The sequence below is a fragment of the Trachypithecus francoisi genome, unplaced genomic scaffold (genome assembly GCF_009764315.1).
Source record: "Trachypithecus francoisi isolate TF-2019V2 unplaced genomic scaffold, Tfra_2.0 Lachesis_group7, whole genome shotgun sequence".
NCBI classification, from domain to species: domain Eukaryota; kingdom Metazoa; phylum Chordata; class Mammalia; order Primates; family Cercopithecidae; genus Trachypithecus; species Trachypithecus francoisi.
The window spans coordinates 92,377,323-92,396,537 of NW_022681472.1; positions in this window are offsets into that span (position 1 = coordinate 92,377,323).

The window sequence follows — 19,215 nt, forward strand, 5'->3', positions numbered from 1 at the left end:
GTCATCAGGTCTTTCCTCAGTGCAAAGGGAATGCTACTGATGCTGTTGCAAAGACGTCAAGAGCTATGGAACCTCCATGAATTGTGGAACCTCCACGCCTCCTGTGGAGTTAACATTAAACATATATTTTTTCCTTTTAAATCTTCATCTTCACCCCACATCCCTATTCATTTCCCCTTTGGAAAAGTCACCTCTCTGGGAGGCAAATTCTCATCTGTAAAATGCTTACATGAAGAAGTGTTAAGGACTAAATGGGCTAATGTATTCATATATAAGTGATCCACAAGCATTTAATTATATGGCTCTGGGTCAGTTATTTAAGAAACTATCTCAGGCCGGGCACGGTGGCTCAAGCCTGTAATCCCAGCACTTTGGGAGGCCGAGACGGGTGGATCACGAGGTCAGGAGATTGAGACCATCCTGGTCTACACGGTGAAACCCCGTCTCTACTAAAAAAAATACAAAAAACTAGCCGGGCGAAATGGCGGGCGCCTGTAGTCCCAGCTACTTGGGAGGCTGAGGCAGGAGAATGGCGTGAACCCGGGAGGCGGAGCTTGCAGTGAGCCGAGATCGCGCCACTGCACTCCAGCCTGGGCGACAGAGCTAGACTCTGTCTCAGAAAAAAAAAAAAAAAAAAGAAACTATCTCATCCTTTAGGAAGAAGGAAAGCATTATTTTCTTATTTGCACAGATGGGAATATTCAATATGTAGGTGCATTTACCCCAAGAATAATGGCTCAATGGCCTTCTTTGATGAATTAAGGAAGTTGGTGGAAGAGGTAGTAGTATAAAGTAAAATTGTTCCCAAAATGTCATCACCATGCAATAATGAGTTTTATTAACTTGTTGAAAATGTCATGTAATTTGGAATGAAACAGATAGCCTACTAAGAAAAACAAAATTAAAACAATTGAAGATATGGGGGAAAAATGAATGTCTCTTTTACCATTTAATGGTTTCTAATCTGAGGAGGTGAGTCCTTTTAAATTAGTCATCAGCATAGCCTTAGAAATAACAATGCGTTAAACCACAGTGTTAACATCATCTGTGATATGGAAATGAACACTGATGTGCCATCCAGATCCTTCTTTCAGGAATGACAGGATTAGTCCCTCAGCTGCTGGGAGTGCTGTCAGTGGAAAGCTATCTGTTGTCAGCTCCCTGTGGGAATTGTCTCAGATGGAGAATACAAGCTTTCTCAAAATCATGCCACCTTCCTTGGCCATACCATATTTAATGACTGATGGAGCGAAAATAAAATAACAGCTCCCCCAATCCTAAATCAGAACAACTCTGAAGGGTCATCAAAGCATCAGAATCTCCCTTAGGTTGAGACCTCCAATGAGATCACTCCATAAATTCACATTTCCTTTTACCTAGTCCTGCTTTCTCAGTTACCATGAATGCAATTCATCCCAGAAACACTTCCTAATAATCTTTCTGCATACTGACATCTAAGAGTCTGCTTCTGAAGAAATCCATAACCGGTGCTGGAAATGATCTGAGAAAGCTGATCCTGGGATGAGAGTTGGAGCTGTAGCACCTGTCTCCTGCAGACAATGAGGATCCCATCACAAATCAGGACTTCACAAAAAGTAGCAGTGCATTTATTCAAGGTTTTGTTGGTGTTGAAGTGGAATGAAGTGACATTAGAAAGCAGTTCATTATCTGGTCCCATAAATAGGTTATTTGAAAAAATATGGGGAAAATAGCCACTATGAAAACAATGAAATCGGGAATCTATAGCTAAGCCCAAGTATTGCTTAAAAAAATAAATAAGAAGAAGTTGAGATTGTTTAATCAGCAAGTAAGAGCTTAATGTGAAAACCAGAGGGTCTCTTTGGAACACATAGAGAGGATCCCGTCCCCTGCAGCTGTATGGCAGAGAAAGCTGCGGACATGGTTAATTACTTAATTGTAGGAGTAGTCAGACTCCAAAAATAAACTCCCAACTAGGAACATCTTTTATGCCATTCCAGAATTCTGGTTATGAAAGAATGAGATTCTGATACATCTTAGCTGATGCATGAAAAAGTTTTGAATCTGTATGTTCCCTGGAATCTTCTGATCTTGCAGAAGTGCCTACTGTCCTATTGCTTGAAGATGATACGAAACTTCTTCCTAGAAGGACAACATGTCCCTCATGTAGATCCTCCCTCAACTCCTCTCCTGCTTGTTAGGCCAATAACTAGGGTTAAGTTACAACATATTCTGATGGGACAAATTGGTCCTTGTAAAGGAAGAAAAGGGCTATGCACCAAATAAACTGTAGGACCTAACGAACCTCAACTGAGAGCAAGTTGGCAAAGGTTTGGATTCTGAGGGTGCTATACAAAGATAGGGTGAAGAATTTAAGATAAAGTAGGGGGAATTTATCAATTTGAGAAGACTCTTCCAAGTCATATGTCTTGGCAAAGTCCCCAGGAGATAGTGCAAACATGCTACAAGGCTAGTTCTAGATGCATGGTAAAATTGGTGGCTCACAAAAGTATCTAGAAATGCCTGAATTGCATTGCAGATGGTTCCAGATAGGATAAAAAGGATGATACAAGTAGGCATCATTAAGAACATATATTGTGTAATACTGGAACCACCACTGCTCCCTGACTCCCAACAGATGATTATGTTCCACAGAAGAGCCTGGAAGACGTATCATTTACCAAAATAATAAAGAATGCACAAATAGGAGGTTCATCACCACCTTGAGAATTTCAATAATGGCTCTTTATGTCAGGCACATGCTACAAAAAGGGCATTAAAGAATGAAACTCACTCTTAGAGATGGGGTTAATAGTATCCTGATACAAGTTAGGCCAGGTTGTAGTATTTAACCTTCAGATATCACACTGTTATGTGAAGTCAAGATCTTTTCTTCAAGAATGAAGGACTTAATTCCCCAACTTCAAGTCCAAAGACACATTTCCTTCCTAAAGAGACCTGCCTCCAGTGACTCTTAGACATGGAGGTATAGTGACTGAACCTCCTTACCTCATCTTGGAACAACTCTAAATGATCATTTGAGGTTTAAGATTTCCATGGGGATGGCTAAGGGCTGCACTGAGACTGCACTGAAAGTCAACCTCTCCTCCTGCATGAACATACTTTTTTAACCATTATCTCACAGTCATTAATTCCATAATCATAAGAATTTCTTAATATAAAGCTCACTCACGGAAATCTCTCTCTCTCCCAGGGAAGCCGTTTGGTAACAAATGTCACTTACATCTACATTGATGGGACTGTCCTATTTTACACATGTGCTTTTGTCTTAGTTTTTCAGCTCTTTGAAAAACATTTGTATCTCTGCATCTCTAAACACTTGTTTTTTTATTTATAAACAATGTAAATATGATGTCATTCTTAACTCTTTTCTTCATGTTGGTTTTATCTGTTTATTTCTTACTATAATAATAAAGTATAATATTTGATGAATTATCATTTTATGCAAGATACTATGCTAAAATGAAAAAAACTTGCCTCGGGTCCTCATGCATCCCCACTATTTATAGAGCTTGAGCATTCAGGTATATTACAACCTCTCTGAGTTTCTGTGTATTTAACTAGAGTTTAACAGAGAATGCCTCCCTCACAATAATGGAGGGTTTACATTTATATGGCAAGAAACTATGTAGTTTTTTAAATGGTACAAGGGATACCAAAGAACTGTCATTGTCATAGGCATCGGTTACTCATGAAAGGAACATCAGATCCATGGGCAAAATAACAAATATAAAATGGCATTCATATTAGTAATAATCCGTAGACTTATTTTAAGTCATTTCTCATCCATAGCTAAGATATGAGCTTTGGAATCTGGAAAAAGTTAGATTTGACTTCTACCTCTGCCATTAATTTCTGGGTGAATTTGGAAAATTTAGGTTGACCCTTTTGTGACTGATTTTTTAAACCTATAAATCTATAAATAAATGCTATTTATTTCACAAAATTTTTGTAAGGACTGAATGAGGTAATATATGCAAAGTACTTAGTTAGCACTTAGACATGTATATGCTAAGCCCTAAAGCAATGAGAACAATTATTGATTTTATTTCACGAATTGCTGCTATTACTGTAAATCTTTACTCCATACCTATGAGATAGATAGGAATGAGATTATTAGTCCCATTTAGGACAAAGAACAAAAAATAAAGTAAGTTTCCAGTCTTATAGCTAGAAAGTGGTGAAGCTGGATTTTCAGCCAAACTCCTTCATCTTCCTGTGTGTATCATGTTCATTCCACTAGGCCTGGTCCTATAACAGACTTGGGATCTAAACAATAATAGTGAACAAGAGTTCAGGTTATGTTGAGTGTTAAGGTGTTGGGTGACAAAGGTGTAAAGAGTCTTAGTCCTTAACTTTTGGAGAAAATTTTAGCTTCTCAGAATTCTCTATCATCAAGCCCAGTGGTTCATTTAATGCCTCCATCGCTTAAGCCATAACCTGACTTCTGATTCCACAGGAGTTTCTTACGTTAACCTTTTTTCTCAACTCAGCAATTGCTCTCTTGTTGATGCCTTTTGAGGAATATCTTTTATATAGAGTTGTTTGGCCTGACCTGACCTGGGAAACAAAACTCCCCTCACAAGCAGAAGAGGAAATAAGGAAACAATAACATGTCTTTGATTGCACAGTATACATTATAGGGGTTATCGTGATGTTAGTTAATATAAACACCCTGTGTTAGAGTAAAAGGAAGGAAGGAGGAAGGAAGAAGGAAGGAGGGAGGGAGGGAGGGAGGGAGGGAGGAAGGAAAGAAGGAAAGGAGGGAGGGAGGGAAGGAAGGCAAAACAAAACACAAAGGCCTAGAGTGGGAAATAAACACAGTTTAACAATCCTTTTTTAATGCCTGTTATTTAATAAAATATCATGGCTTGGAGAAATCATCCACCCTTCCTGGAGCCATGTGATAGGAGCTCAGAGCATTGTGGACTGTCTGAGTCTAGAATTGCTCTCCCTCAACAGCACTGGGACAGTCTAAAGTGGGATATAAACCAGCAGTCAAAGTCTTCTACTTCGCCTGGCTGAGAAAACCTCTTGTTCCCCACTACGGGACAGATCCTTCTCATTCTCCTAGACTACATTTCTTCTTTTCTCTGGGAAGCCTTCTTTGATTCATCTTTCAGCAAAAACTGCACATTTCCTTTGAAATGTCTTTTGCACATTTAATACAACAGTATTCACACTCAATTGCAAAATAGCTTTATGTTTCTCCTTTTCTGATGGAACATTCAGGCAATAGAGAATCAACTCATCTGCCTTTTTTCAGTGCCTAACATAATATCTGGCTGATATGGTTTGGCTGTGTCCCCACTCAAATCTCATCTTGAATTGTAGCCCCCATAATTCCCACATGTTGTGGGAGGGACCCAGTAAAAGTTAACTAAATTATGGGGGCAGTCCCCAGTTCTCATGGTAGTGAGTAAGTCTCAGGAGATCTGATGGTTTTATAAGGGGTTTTGCCTTTCACTTGGCTCTCATTCTCTCTTGTCTGCCGCCATGTAAGACATGCCTTTCACCTTATTGTGAGTCCATTAATCCTCTTTTTCTTTATATATTACCCAGTCTTGGGTATGTCTTTATCAGCAGCATAAAAACAGACTAATTAACTGGCAAAGTTGGTGCCAATTTAGTGCTAACTACATGAATACAGAGAGAGAGAGAGAGAGAGAATTTAAACTGTGGTCTTAAGTTATCTAAAACATAAACCTTTATTCTGTGTTGTATTTCATTATTTCCACTGCTGTTTTCGGTATATATATTCAAGTGGAGCAAACAGAATACACATGCAAGAGAGAGTCACTTTCTGAGACAACTGAAGACCATTTGATGGACTACGATAAATTTCATCAAAGGAAACAGAGTAGAGAATTGACCAATAACAAACAGCTGTAAATGAAAGAACTGTGGGCAAGATAATGATTAAGTAATTACCCTGGTTTTAACTCAAAGTCTAAACTTTCCTAGTATCTTTCAGTGAAACACTGTGTTCTGCCTACATGAATCATATATTTCTATTATATGGTTAGTTATAAAATGCCTATTTATATAGCTGAAAAGAATGTCTGGCAGCAGGTAGGTGCTGATGGAGATAATTTGGGGTCCAGACAGACTATCTGCCTTAAAAACGGAAGAGAATCTGTAGCATTTTAATGAAATTTTGAAATGAAACTAAATTAGGTATTAAAACGAAGTATAATTTCCCAAGCTAAGAATAGGAAAATAATATATTGAGTGGAGCTTTTTATAGCTTAGAGACATAAGAATAAAAGTTTAACACAATTAAGTTATTCTTGATGTTACTCAAGCTAGAGATATCATCTCTTTCTTATCCTAATTGAGTTTCTCTATCTCACTTCCATTAATAATGGTTAGACTGAGATACTGGTCAAGTGGAAAAATGACCATAAATGTTCCCTTAATCTGTAGAGGATTAGGTACTTCCAGTATGTACAGAATGATGACAACATGATCCTTGTTGACCTAGTCCTAAAGAAGAAGATGAATAGAAAGAAAAAAGTTAAAAATAATATGTTCTAACTCTTTAAGTTTTAGATACAAAACCAGCCTAGTGAACAACCTTTGATGAAGCATTGTTATGTGTGAGATATTTTGCAAGTGCTATGAAAAAAATCAGTGAAAAACAAATAAGCAAAATACAATAAAATATCTTACCCACCCACCTAAAAACAGACAAAGTAGGAAGAAAGACACATAAAACAGGAAAAAAATGACGCAAATGCTATGTGTTGTACAAGTCTAATAGAAATGTGTAAGATGTTCTGGAGAATTCCCAAACGTAGAAATATCCAGCGTTTCCAAGGTGGAAAGGGAAAGAAGGGTGGCACTGGAACAGATACATTACAGGGTAACCAAGTGTTTGAGGGGACAGTATATACCACCCAGAGTATCTTCTGACAATTCCAAGGGAATATGCATAGTGGGTAACAAAGTAACATATGTCTTGGGTATGTTCGAGGAATGTAAATGTCATGGTGAGACTAGAATCATGATGAGAGTGGGTGTGGAAGGGGCAGTGCGTGGCTCATCACATCCTGTATTGGTTCTCTCTTTTTGGCATTTGGACAACCACTTCCCAGTCTCCTTGCAATCCAAAAGAACCACATGACTATTTCTTTTCTTTTTTTTCCTTTTTTTTATTATTATACTTTAAGTTCTAGGGTACATGTGCATAATGTGCAGGTTTGTTACATATGTGTACTTGTGCCATGTTGGTGTGCTGCACCCATCAACTCATCAGCACCCATCAACCAGTCATTTACTATTTCTAAGCCATAAAATCTGAGCAGGAGTAACATGTGCTCTACCTGAACTGTGACTTTGAAAAGCCCCTTTTCTGTATATTTCTTCAGTACATTTCTTCCCCTAAGACAGTGAGCATGAGAGCCTTCGAAATGAAGGTATCAAAAGGTTAAGGCAGGTTGGTTTGTTGAGTCACCACGTGAAGGACCATTGCAAAGAGAGTCATCTACAACAGAATTCATGTAAATTGTGTTGTTAGGTGGTGCTTTGTGTTAAGCCATTGAGACTGAGGAATTGTTTGTCACTAAAGCATAAAGTTGTCCTATTCTCACTAATAGCAAGGATGGTGGTGAGAGTTGGACCCAGAAAGAAAGGCAAATGACGTATCATATAACAATTCAATAAACTCTCCTTTGACTTCTTAATGAGAACTAATTATTTTCTCTGATGCTTCCCAAGCGTCTCATTGGTTTTCTATTCAGCACTTATTTCCTTCTGCAGGCCCTGTTGTTACTTGTTGGTCTGTTTTTCTCATTATATCATACAATAACATCATTCAAGTTATGTCTAATGTAGTAAAAATTCCCTAAATAACAAATACACTAAAATTTGAATACCATTCACTAAGAATATATAAATATGGAGCATGACAAGAACTCTTAGGTGGAATAAAGTAGCACCAACCGTATGGTCTACACTGTTGGAAGATTCAACAAGGATTTCTACTTTTAAGTGAAAATTTAACTTCTCAGGACAAGTGTCTTTTTTTCACAACTTTAGTCAGGTATAATTGGTATAATAAAAACTGCATATGACTAATGTACACATGTTAATATAACCAAACTTCAGGTAATACACATATCTATCACTTCCAAAAGTTTCCTTGTTTAGCTTTGTAAACTTTTTTCTTTTTTTTTTTTTGCCTTTTTTGTTTATTTAATTTTTATTTTTGTGAAAGTAGTTAACATGAAATCCACCCTCTTAACAAATTTTTTTAAGCATCCTATACTTCAGCAGATGTCTGGAACTTACTCACCTTGTGTAACTGCAACTTTATATCTATTAAACAACAACCCTCCATATTCCCTTCCCCCATCCCCTGGTAAACAACATTCTATTGTGTACTCCTACAACTTTGACTATATTAGATGTCTTACATAAGAGTAATCCAATGATGTTTGTCATTCATTGACTAGCATTTTAGTGTTTTCCAGTGTGTTTCTATTTCTTCTTTCAGCAAGTATCAGAGTCTCTGTATGAGGATCAGGAGCTATAGAAGAGTTGAAGATACAATGACCTTACTCTACTGAAGTTTGAATTCCCAGACTCCAAAGTATGGTTTCCAAAGCACAGATGCAGCCTCTGTTACTTCCACAAGTAGTATTTTAGCCTAATGTGGATCAGATTGAAACACAGAAAAAGCTATGTCCTGCAATGTATCAGATGACCCCATCAAAGTTCCACAGATGGTCTTTAGGAGGCCAGCCATGCAATTATTTGCTAAATTAGATGTTCGTGTGTATAGGCATGTATATTTGGAAAATATATTCAAAGCTTTCTTTGGGTATTCCAAAGAATGGTCCACTTTGCCATATTTTTAAAGAACTGCTGATGTAGCGGGAGGCAGACATATATAAACTTCCTTCTATTTAATGTAGTAAGTGTAACAATAAATGCAAAGACATTTCTGTAGTTTTATAGTGGAGTGAGTGAGGGCCTTATTACTGTGTAATCAAGGGTTATTTTGGGGGTTCTGACTGTTTTATATGTGACAGTTCCCTTATTTTATTAATGTACAAAAATTTGAATGATAGTTAATTTTATCATTTGACAGTTGGGCATATTTGCAAATAATTAATTTTTAATTTATGTAGAAAGTCTAGTGATTGTTAGACTTCTCATCAATTGACAAGTCAAAGTTCCTACAGTGGGAGCTCTGTTCTGTAAGCAGTGAACTCCCATTGCCCAAAACATTCACAAAACATTGTGAAGCTCCAACTAAAGATGTGATTGTTTTGACTTTTTGATAGTGATAGATCACCATACCAAATCAGACTTATTCTCTGCTTTTACTATATTCTATGTGTATTAGGTTTACCTGAATGCAAATACAACATAAAAGAATTGATCAATTAATTATCAACACTTTATGTGTCAGAACAGGGGAAGAAAAGCCATGTATGGCTTCCCACACCTCAATTGATAGTGTGTTCATTACAGTCATTTTTTCTCTCTCTTTCTTGGGTGCCTCACTTTCAGTTTATCAGGAAATTTTCTTGTTTCTACCTTCAAAATATAGCCAGAATCTGACCAACACACAACATAATCAAACAAAAATCTATAAGATCTCCTTGATCTTCTATTCCTTTCCCCACCTCCACCCCACCCATCAAAACCTATGCTCTGAATCTTCTACTTTTTAAGGATATTCCAGAGTTACCACCTTCATCCATGTCTCCTTTCTTCCAATGCTATCATCCTGATCCTGGCCACCATGACCTCTCACATCCATATATAAAACTGACTATTGTCCATTGCGTATAGACATGAATAGAAGCACATCATGTGAAATGTCTGATATAGTTTTCCTGTGTCCCCACCCAAATCTCATCTTGAATTGTAGCTTCCATAATTCCCATGTGTTGTGGGAGGACCTAGTGAAAGATAATTGAATCATGGAGGCAGTTTCTCACCATACTCTTCTCATGGTTGTGAATAAGTCTCATGAAATCTGATGGTTTTATAAGGGGAAGCCCCTTTCACCTGGCTCTCTCATTCTCTCTTGTTTGCTGCCATGTAAGATGTGCCTTTCACCTTCTGCCATGATTGTGAGGTCACCCCAGCCACATGGAACTGTGAGTCCATTAAACCTCTTTTTCTTTATAAATCACCCAGTCTCAAGAATGTCTTTACCTGCAGCATGAAAATGGATTAATACAATGTATATCTACTCCAATGACATTCCAAATGACTTAGAATAAAACCCAAAGTGCTGTCATAACCTTCAAGGCTTGCCTTTATCTGTGCCATTATGTCTCCTCTTCAGGTGCATGTCATGGCAGACCCTGTTGTGCTCAGTGAATTTCAGTCATGGTAGTGTTTCCTGTGTTTTTGAATCATTGAACATGTTCTAACCTTAGGGCCCTTGTAGTTGGGATTCATTCTCCCTGGAAGGCTCTTCCTCTAAATTACACCATAGCTCACAACTTTTCAGTTCTCAGTGAACTGCACCATTGAAAATACTTCTTCCCGGACTGTCCAGACTGAATTACTTCTGCTTTCACCTGATCACCTGCTCTCATATTATTCTGCTGTTTTATAAACATTATTGCTCTGAAAAGCTTGTTTATTTATTTCCTACTGTTATTCATTGTCAAATGAAATTTAGGTCCCATGAGAACAAGGATTTTGTCAGCTTTGTGCTGCTGAATTACTAGACAGTAAATGCCATACATGTAGCAGCACAAAAATTGTTGCGTGAATAAATGAGTTAGGTTGAAAGGTAAAGTACGGTGATAAGAAAGGAATTAAACGGTGGCTCAAGCCTGTAATCCCAGCACTTTGGGAGGCCGAGACGGGCGGATCACGAGGTCAGGAGATCGAGACCATCCTGGCTAACACGGTGAAACCCCGTCTCTACTAAAAATACAAAAACTAGCCGGGCGAGGTGGCGGGCGCCTGTAGTCCCAGCTACTCGGGAGGCTGAGGCAGGAGAATGGCGTAAACCCGGGAGGCGGAGCTTGCAGTGAGCTGAGATCTGGCCACTGCACTCCAGTCCGGGCGACAGAGCGAGACTCCGCCTCAAAAAAAAAAAAAAAAAAAAAAAAAGGAATTAAAAATACTCAAGGGGATCTTTTAGGTTTTAGTTCTGACAGATAAAGAGCTTGAAAGTCATTCCACCTGTTCTCGTAACAAGAAAAACAAAACTGAACAAAGTGAAAATCAACGAATGTTCTTAGATTCATCAGAAAATTGAGATCACTGGGCAAACAATCACCCTAAATCTAGGGAGGCAGATGGATACACAGAATAACAGCTAAGATCACCTTACCTATAACAGTGGCTTCTCACCCTAGGAACTGCTAAGTATATGTAAAGGTAACTTTTACAAATGTCTACACCTGAGAGTGGAGTAGTTGGAGAGTTAAAAACTCCTGGGGAACCAATCTTAGGGAGGCTTACACACATTTTCCGGGTTTTACCTTCAAAGGCCCTACCAGATTTTCATGGTGATGATGATCAGAAAAACAGCCTCTTTATTTCTGGGGCAGAAAAAGGAATAAACAAAAAGAACAAAAAACTGAAGCCTCCGGCATCTATAGCTTTGGCAAACATTAAACACAGCCCAACTTCTAGCTAGATTAACATAAAACTTATACCAAAAATCGAATTACCTCAGGTCCTGAGAGAGGCATCAATAGATGGTGCACAGAGAATTGTTAGGGCAGGGAAAAGCCTCTGTATGACACTTTTAGGGATATACACCATTACACATTTGTCAAAACGCATTGAACTGTGTAACACAGAGTGAAACTTAAACTACAGACTTTAGTTAATAATAATGCATCACTACTGGTTAATTTTAACAAATGTAGCACACTTATGCAAGAAATTAATAAAAGGGAAAACCGGTTGTGGTGGGGGGGTTTGTATATGGGAACTCTCTGCACAATTTCCTCGGATTTTCTGTAAAACTACAACTGTCCTTAAAAAATAATGTTCACTTATTAAAACCAAAAAAAGACTCCTAAGGATTTGGGTCTGAAAAACTGGGGAAAAAATGGTGAAACAATTTTGGCACTCAGAAAGAGTCAAAGAGGGAAGGAGAATGCACACATTTGTTTATAGACCCTTTTCTGCACTGGATGCTTCAAGAATCAGAGCACCAGTCATTTTAGATATAACGATTAAATTGCCAAGATGATGTAATAGTGCAATGACTCCTTTTAAGTTATTAATCCTGGAATTTCACATATTTTTGTGAGTATAAATGCACTTGCTCTCCATTTAGTGCAGATGTTTATAACGTATTCTGGAAATCTCAATGAATGGAGAGTGGTAGACTTTTTTAATGGAACATGGCTAGTAAAAGCTGGAAGGCTGTGTAACTTGAGGGGGACATGATCCAGGAAGCTATAATAAAAACAGCTGGACATAGTTGTTGGGGAGAGGAGGCCAAGAAGAAGAAATAATCCTGCTCAATGAAGAGGTAAAGCACTGTGATTTGGGGGTGAGGGCAGCCGAAGGGAGAGAGCAGCAGTCGGTCCCCAAGCATGAAGATGTTATAGCCCTTTTTTTTTTTTTTTTTTTTTTTTTTTGTGAGACGGAGTCTTGCTCTGTCGCCCAGGCTGGAGTGCAGTGGCGCGATCTCGCCTCACTGCAAGCTCCGCCTCCCGGGTTCACGCCATTCTCCTGCCTCAGCCTCCCAAGTAGCTGGGACCGCAGGCGCCTGCCACCGCGCCCGGCTAATATTTTGTATTTTTAGTAGAGACGATTTCACCGTGTTAGCCAGGATGGTCTCGATCTCCTGACCTTGTGGTCCGCCCGCCTCAGCCTCCCACAGTGCTGGGATTACAGGCGTGAGCCACCGCGCCCTGCCAAGATGTTACATTCTTTATTACAGAGATGTTGATTTCTGTGATACTAAAACAAGGTGCAATTGTCTAAGGCCGCAGCTGCCTCCTCGCTCAGATATTCAGGAGATGTAGAGGGGGGTCATCTATTGACATCATGGCCCCATTGTGCAGTTTCTGTCTATGCAGACAACTCTGGCTATGAACAGCTACAGGTATAAGTGCTGGTGGAGATTGTTGGAGGTGATCTCTGAGGAACTGTGCATAACTGACTCTGCCTCAGAAGGCACAAGCTAATTTTGAACAAACCCCTGTGCTGTCATCTACTATAACAAAGCCAATTTAGATTAATCCTTGAACTGGGATTCCATGTGCATAATACAGTCTCCAAAACAAAGAAAGGCAGACCAGAGACATTAATAGTATCCAAATGATTGCTTAGGTTTAATACGAAGCTGTTTTTATAATGTCCAATTTTTAATCTCAACTGTGCAAACAAAGCCTCCACCAAAGGATTAAGAGCCTTCAAGAGTCTGCTACCAGCACAAAGAGGGCCTGTATTTTAATTAAACAAAGGGTGCCCATCCTTCTTGCCTGTTTTGACCAGATGATTTGGCTGCTAATTAGACTTTAATTAGAAAGAAAAAAACAATTCAGTGTGTTTTTCTTCAAAAGACAGTGAGAAAACAAACCTCAGATAACTTTATTATCATGGTTTTGTAAATAATGGACCAATGGCTGCTTCTTGAATTCACTTAAGATTACAGATTTAGTTTTAAATTAGATTGGACTTCAGTTCGCCCAATTTATCCCCAGATGTATCTCACTCAATTATTGTGTTCCATTTACTATATTATGATAGTTTAGATCACGGGTTTGGGATTATTACATTTCTTAGTTCCAGCTCCAGATTGTGATCTTGGATAAAATATTTCATATTTCTGAGTCTATAAAATGAAAGTTATGATATAATTTATTTCATAAAGTTTGTAGGAAGATTGAATGTAATATGCATGAAAGGCATTTATTGCTAATCCTGTACATATACATTCATGTCATTTGAATAGAGATAGGATTGAATGCTATTGACTTAGAAACACAATGAAAAAATGAATAAAAAAAGAGAGAAGGCTCAAAGCAGTCCAGAGTCTCAACTCCAATATGAAAATCAGTGTAGAAACAAAAAGGGCATCAAAGAGGCAGATGAGCAGTGGGAGGAGGTAGACAGAATGCCAATAATGAGAGTGGGAATTCGAACAGCAACATTTACAAGTACAGAATATGGGACTGAGTGGGAATTTGGGGAAAAGAGAAAACGACATTCCAATTGTAATGAATTTCATGAACCATAAAGAAAAGATTGAGAATTTATAGAAAAGTCCTATTCAGATCAATCGGTCACTCAACACATTTGGGTCTTGACAGCCACTGCCCCCAGACAGACTTCAGCCCATCTCCTGTTGGCCATATCTCAAGGTCACACCAGGTTTCCATCCATAATGCAGAGCCAGGTGACAGTTAATTTAGGTCATCAGATACTCTCTGGAAGTTTGAGATCCATCTACTTTTTCCAATCATCAATTTAAAGAAGCTGACATCACTGTAAATTTCTTGCAACGAGCTGCCACTGATTGAGTGGGCAGGCACAATAGAATTCTCCAGATTGATGACTAGAATAACTCAAGAAAAAGATCTCACCCTGAATGCCTATGGAGAGATGTGCAGGAACAAAATCATTTAGGGAAAGGGCAATTCTTTGATTCTTCTGTTTGTCTGTTACACTGCATAGAGTGTTGTGCTTTGTATTTTTTAATCATATTTGAAGTCATAATTTCTTTCATAAGATAGGAGTTCCCTAAAAAGGCAGAGTTAAAATGTGCTAATTATGTAGATGATGAGCACAATATGTATGAATAACCACAATTTAAATCCCAATTTTATCACTCACTAGTTCTGTTATTTGGGGCACATTATACATACCCAAAGGCTCAGTTTTCTGACATGAAAAATAGTGGTGCTAACAGTAGAACAAATATTACAAGGGTGTCAAGAATTCCCAGCATACAGTTAGGGCTCAATCAATGTATATACTATTGTAATATTATTGTTATCAGTAATGTTTCTCTTTTACCTTAGTTACCAGGAAGTTTGAGATCAACTGTGTTTTCTACTATGTACGCAGCCCTGAGTTGTGACAGAAATATCGATTGTAGAAGATGAAAGTTCTCTGCCCCAGAGAAACATATACGCTGGTGAAAGGTGCAAACATTCAAAGAGATAACTCTATGTTGCTGGTGCTGAGTACAACACAGTGTTTCTAGGCTCTATAAGAGCATTTATTTACTCATCACAAAAATACTTTTCAATGCTTCTCATGTGTTAATTCCCAAAGTACCTGGCACCTAGTAGGTACTCAATATGCAGCCTATGGGTTCTATCCTAAATTATTCCTTTAGGGTATGTAAAAATCCCAGATAGAACACAGCCTCTATGTCCTATGCCACATTATATCTAATGAATTAACATTGAAAGTGCAACTTTAGAAAAGAAAATTTCTCTCTCTGTTTTAATTTGTGTCAACACTTTCCATTTCATAAGCATAATCCATTGGTCTGATCATGTAAGATAACTCAGGAGGTGCCAGCTGTAGATATTTTTTGCCTTAACATGAAAATAACGTGGAAAATTAAACCATAGAAGAAAAAAATACTCTCTCTATCATTTTTTATTTGAGCTCATTCTGCTCAAGTGAGATAATGCCCTGTGTCTGGAAGACACACTTCCCAATCTCACTAAACCTCAACGTCACCAGCCTCCTTCCCATCAGCTTCTGAGTTCTCTTATTTCCCTGGTCCTCCAACTAGAGCAAAGATTTTTCCCCTTCATTTAATGATTCTGAGTGTGTCAGCTTGTCAGTGGCAGTGTGGAGAGTTCCCTCCTTTGAAATGTTGCAGTCATTACTGACAGCATCACCTATGATCATCATTATTAATGGATGGGAGTCAATAGAACCAGTGGCATGAACATAAGACCAAGAGTTGAGGCTTGATATGCAGGCTGACTCTCAAAATAAACTCTAATGACTTGTCTGGACCCTAGTCCCAGAAATTCCTAGAGTTTATGAGCACAGTTCACCTAGGTTCATGAACACGAACCCAGACCTGGACTCCAGTTCCCTTTGCTGCTTTGCTTGGTTTTGATTTCCATGATCTAGTCTTCCCTTGGTTGGTAAAAAGGTGGATAAACCTAATTATCATAGACTCTTGCATAATGGAAAGCAAATTGGCCTAGCAGGGATTGCAGTCCAGGGAACAGAACAGTGAGGGGAGAATTGGAATGACATTTCCCAGCGGAGATGCATTAAAGGATAGTTATGGTGGAAACCCTGAGAGCCCAGCACCTCACCCTTGGATGTCTCCAAATTTTCAAGAAATAGTCAATATCATTAAGTAATCAAGTTTAACTAGATTTCTTACAGGTTCTCCTCTGTAAAATGGGATAATAAGATATGCAATGAAGTGTTCCGTATATCTCACAGGGAGATGAAGAGAATGCAATCAGATGAAGATTCAAAAACAATTTATAAATGCAATGTGTAATTCCTGATTACTGTTATACTTGCTATGATTGACTATGTCATATAGTTTATGAGTTTGGGTATATACTATCAGGGACCTGTGTGTGTTGCGTGTGGAGGACTAATTGGGATTAAACGTTCTGTGGAGTTCAGTTCAACTCAGCAGAGACTTAGGCAAGGGGTCATCTATGCTAATTGTCATCTTTACCCCCACTGGAGCCTTCTTCAGCCAGAGAAGGGGCCCTCCCTTTAACAGAGCAGCGCAACTGATGACTCTGATCTTGTAGTCCAGTGAGAGGTAGTGGGCAGGAATCAGTGCTAATCAGTCTGTCTCTATTTGCTGAGCTTTTACAAAAGGGTGGGCACTGTGCTAGGTCTATGTTGTGCCTAAAACACGGTCAATCTATAAACTGACCAACGCTGACTCCCAAATGAAGTACACATTTCTGTTTTATAGTTTTTCAGGTGATTTCAAGGCCAGGGGAGAGGTAGGAAGCAGCAGTTACCACAAAAATGGCTTAAGACTTTCTCAAAGCTAAATATGTTAGATTTATTTATTAGGGTCACACATTTACTCACAATTTACTCAAATGTATAAATAAATAAAAACAAATTTATTTTGCATTTAATCTGATCTTCTTCACAAGTCTTATCCTCTGCGTAGTAGAGAAATACTTAGATTTCATATATTTTGATAAAAATGAATCAAAGTTTATCACTTAATCATTTTTTTAGAAACAGTCTCTCAAAAATCCAACCCTTTCTCCCTTCCCATCCTTTGATGGTGGCTTCTTCTTGTGATGGAGGAAAGAAGAAGCCTGATCATCCCTGGTGCTTCCTTGGGATCCCAGCTTTTGTTTGCTGTGGAATGGCTGCTCTGGGCTCCTCTGTGGACTGGTGGAACATGGAGTGTGCTGTTGGCCCTTTGTAGTGGTGTTCTAATACCCAGGACTGGTGTTCGTAGAACTAGCCATATGCCTTGATCTTGAAGTCTTTTTACATTGTGATCTCTTCACTTTGACCTCAGGCCGTCAGTCCTCAACACTTCCTTCAACACCTCCAACTCTTCCCTGGCTGTTCTGAAAACCTGATGTACATGCATGCATTGTTAGTCATTCTAGGCATCCAGGAAATCTACTCCAGCCAGTCTCTCCAGTCATCACTTCCATTGTTCTCACACCATGCTGGGCACCATGACCAGGTAAAGGTGAAGGTTCTCCAAGGGCCATCAAGGGAGCATGTGGAAGGAAACAGAAGGGATGAAGGCCCTAGCTACTAACTTTCTTGCTCTCCTCTGTCTTCTCTTCCACACCATCACCTGAGGTTGGGAAATGTCCATTTTTCCTTTACATTCTCTTCTTTCCTAACCAAGACTCCACCTAAAATGTGAAAGTCAAATGGACTGATTTTGAAAAATTATATAGTATCCATACTAATTTATGTAAATTAAGTATAAAATATATCAATGGTATTGATGGAGTCAAAGCTTATTATTTTGAAGTTTTGTTTTTTAAAAAAAAACAAGGCTGAAAGTTGGTTTCAAATCTTTACATGGTCCCAGAGGAGATTATTATGGGAAAAACAGCATGAGAAAAGAAACTGGGATAAGAGGAAGGCCTGATATTGAGTATGGTATATTCGAGTTAGTTCTAGGAAGTGGTAAGGTGGGTGGAAAGTGCTTGATCTTGCATCAGACAGATCTATCTGTACCCAGAGTGCTGACCCCTCCAGGCTGAGTGACTTTGAACAAGTCCTTAACCTCTCTGAGCTTCACTCTAACACTTTGCAGTAAAACCCCTTTTAGAATTGTTGAGACAATTGCATAGTGCTTAGTCCAAGCCCCGGCATGTACATTATTCTCTGTTCTCTTTGCTTTTCTTAGCAATGAATAGAAAATGATAGAGAGATGGATAAGCGATTATGAGAAACCACTAACAAGAGCTATTCGCTTGCCCTCTTGTAACATTTAGAAAATTAATGCTGCCTTTTTATAAGTGCCTGTTCTAGCATAGAAATCAGAGGCTTAAAGAAACTGGTGATTTCAATGCAAAGTTACCATCCACTTCCCTAAGCACACCAAGTGCACTTCTAAAAATTTCTCCCAGTGAATGATTTTCCGTGTTGGAGTTTCTAATTGTGGGCTTATTTTGGAAAGCAAGTCAAGGACATTCGCTAATGATATTTCAACCGCGCGAGCACCCTGATGACATGTGACAAATCAATTAGAAAAATTATCCTGGAAATGCCTTGCCTGGGGCGGTTACCATGGCTTTTGGGAAGGAGCATGTGGCATGCGGCCTGGATTAACTGCATTCTGACTCATCCTGGGCACTAGATTCTGTATCTTTCCACTGTGGATGTGCTTACCATCCTATTTTCTGGTGTTGCAAAATTAAGGGAGGGAACTACACGAGTCTAATTTGTGAAGTTTGCAAATTTCTATATAAACATAGAACTACTAAACACATGCATTAAACTTTCCTTTTAATGCTAAAGACACTGGCCAACACTTATTAGATATTTATTGTCAACCATAATACTGTTTACAGATTTGTAAAAAATTACTCTGGTTTCAATTTGTAAAAAATAATGGTGACAAGTAACAAGATTAGAAATAGAATGACTAGATGGGAAGACAGATTCGCTGGTGTTTTAAACAGGGTAGAAAATATTGGAGATATGATGGGATAGGGAACATAGGCACTGAAAGAGTTGAAAGAGGGAAAAGAAAGTAAAGGAATGTTCTGTGCATTCTACTATGTAAATAACACAAAGAAGAAAGTACATGCACAATTAGCTCTGAGA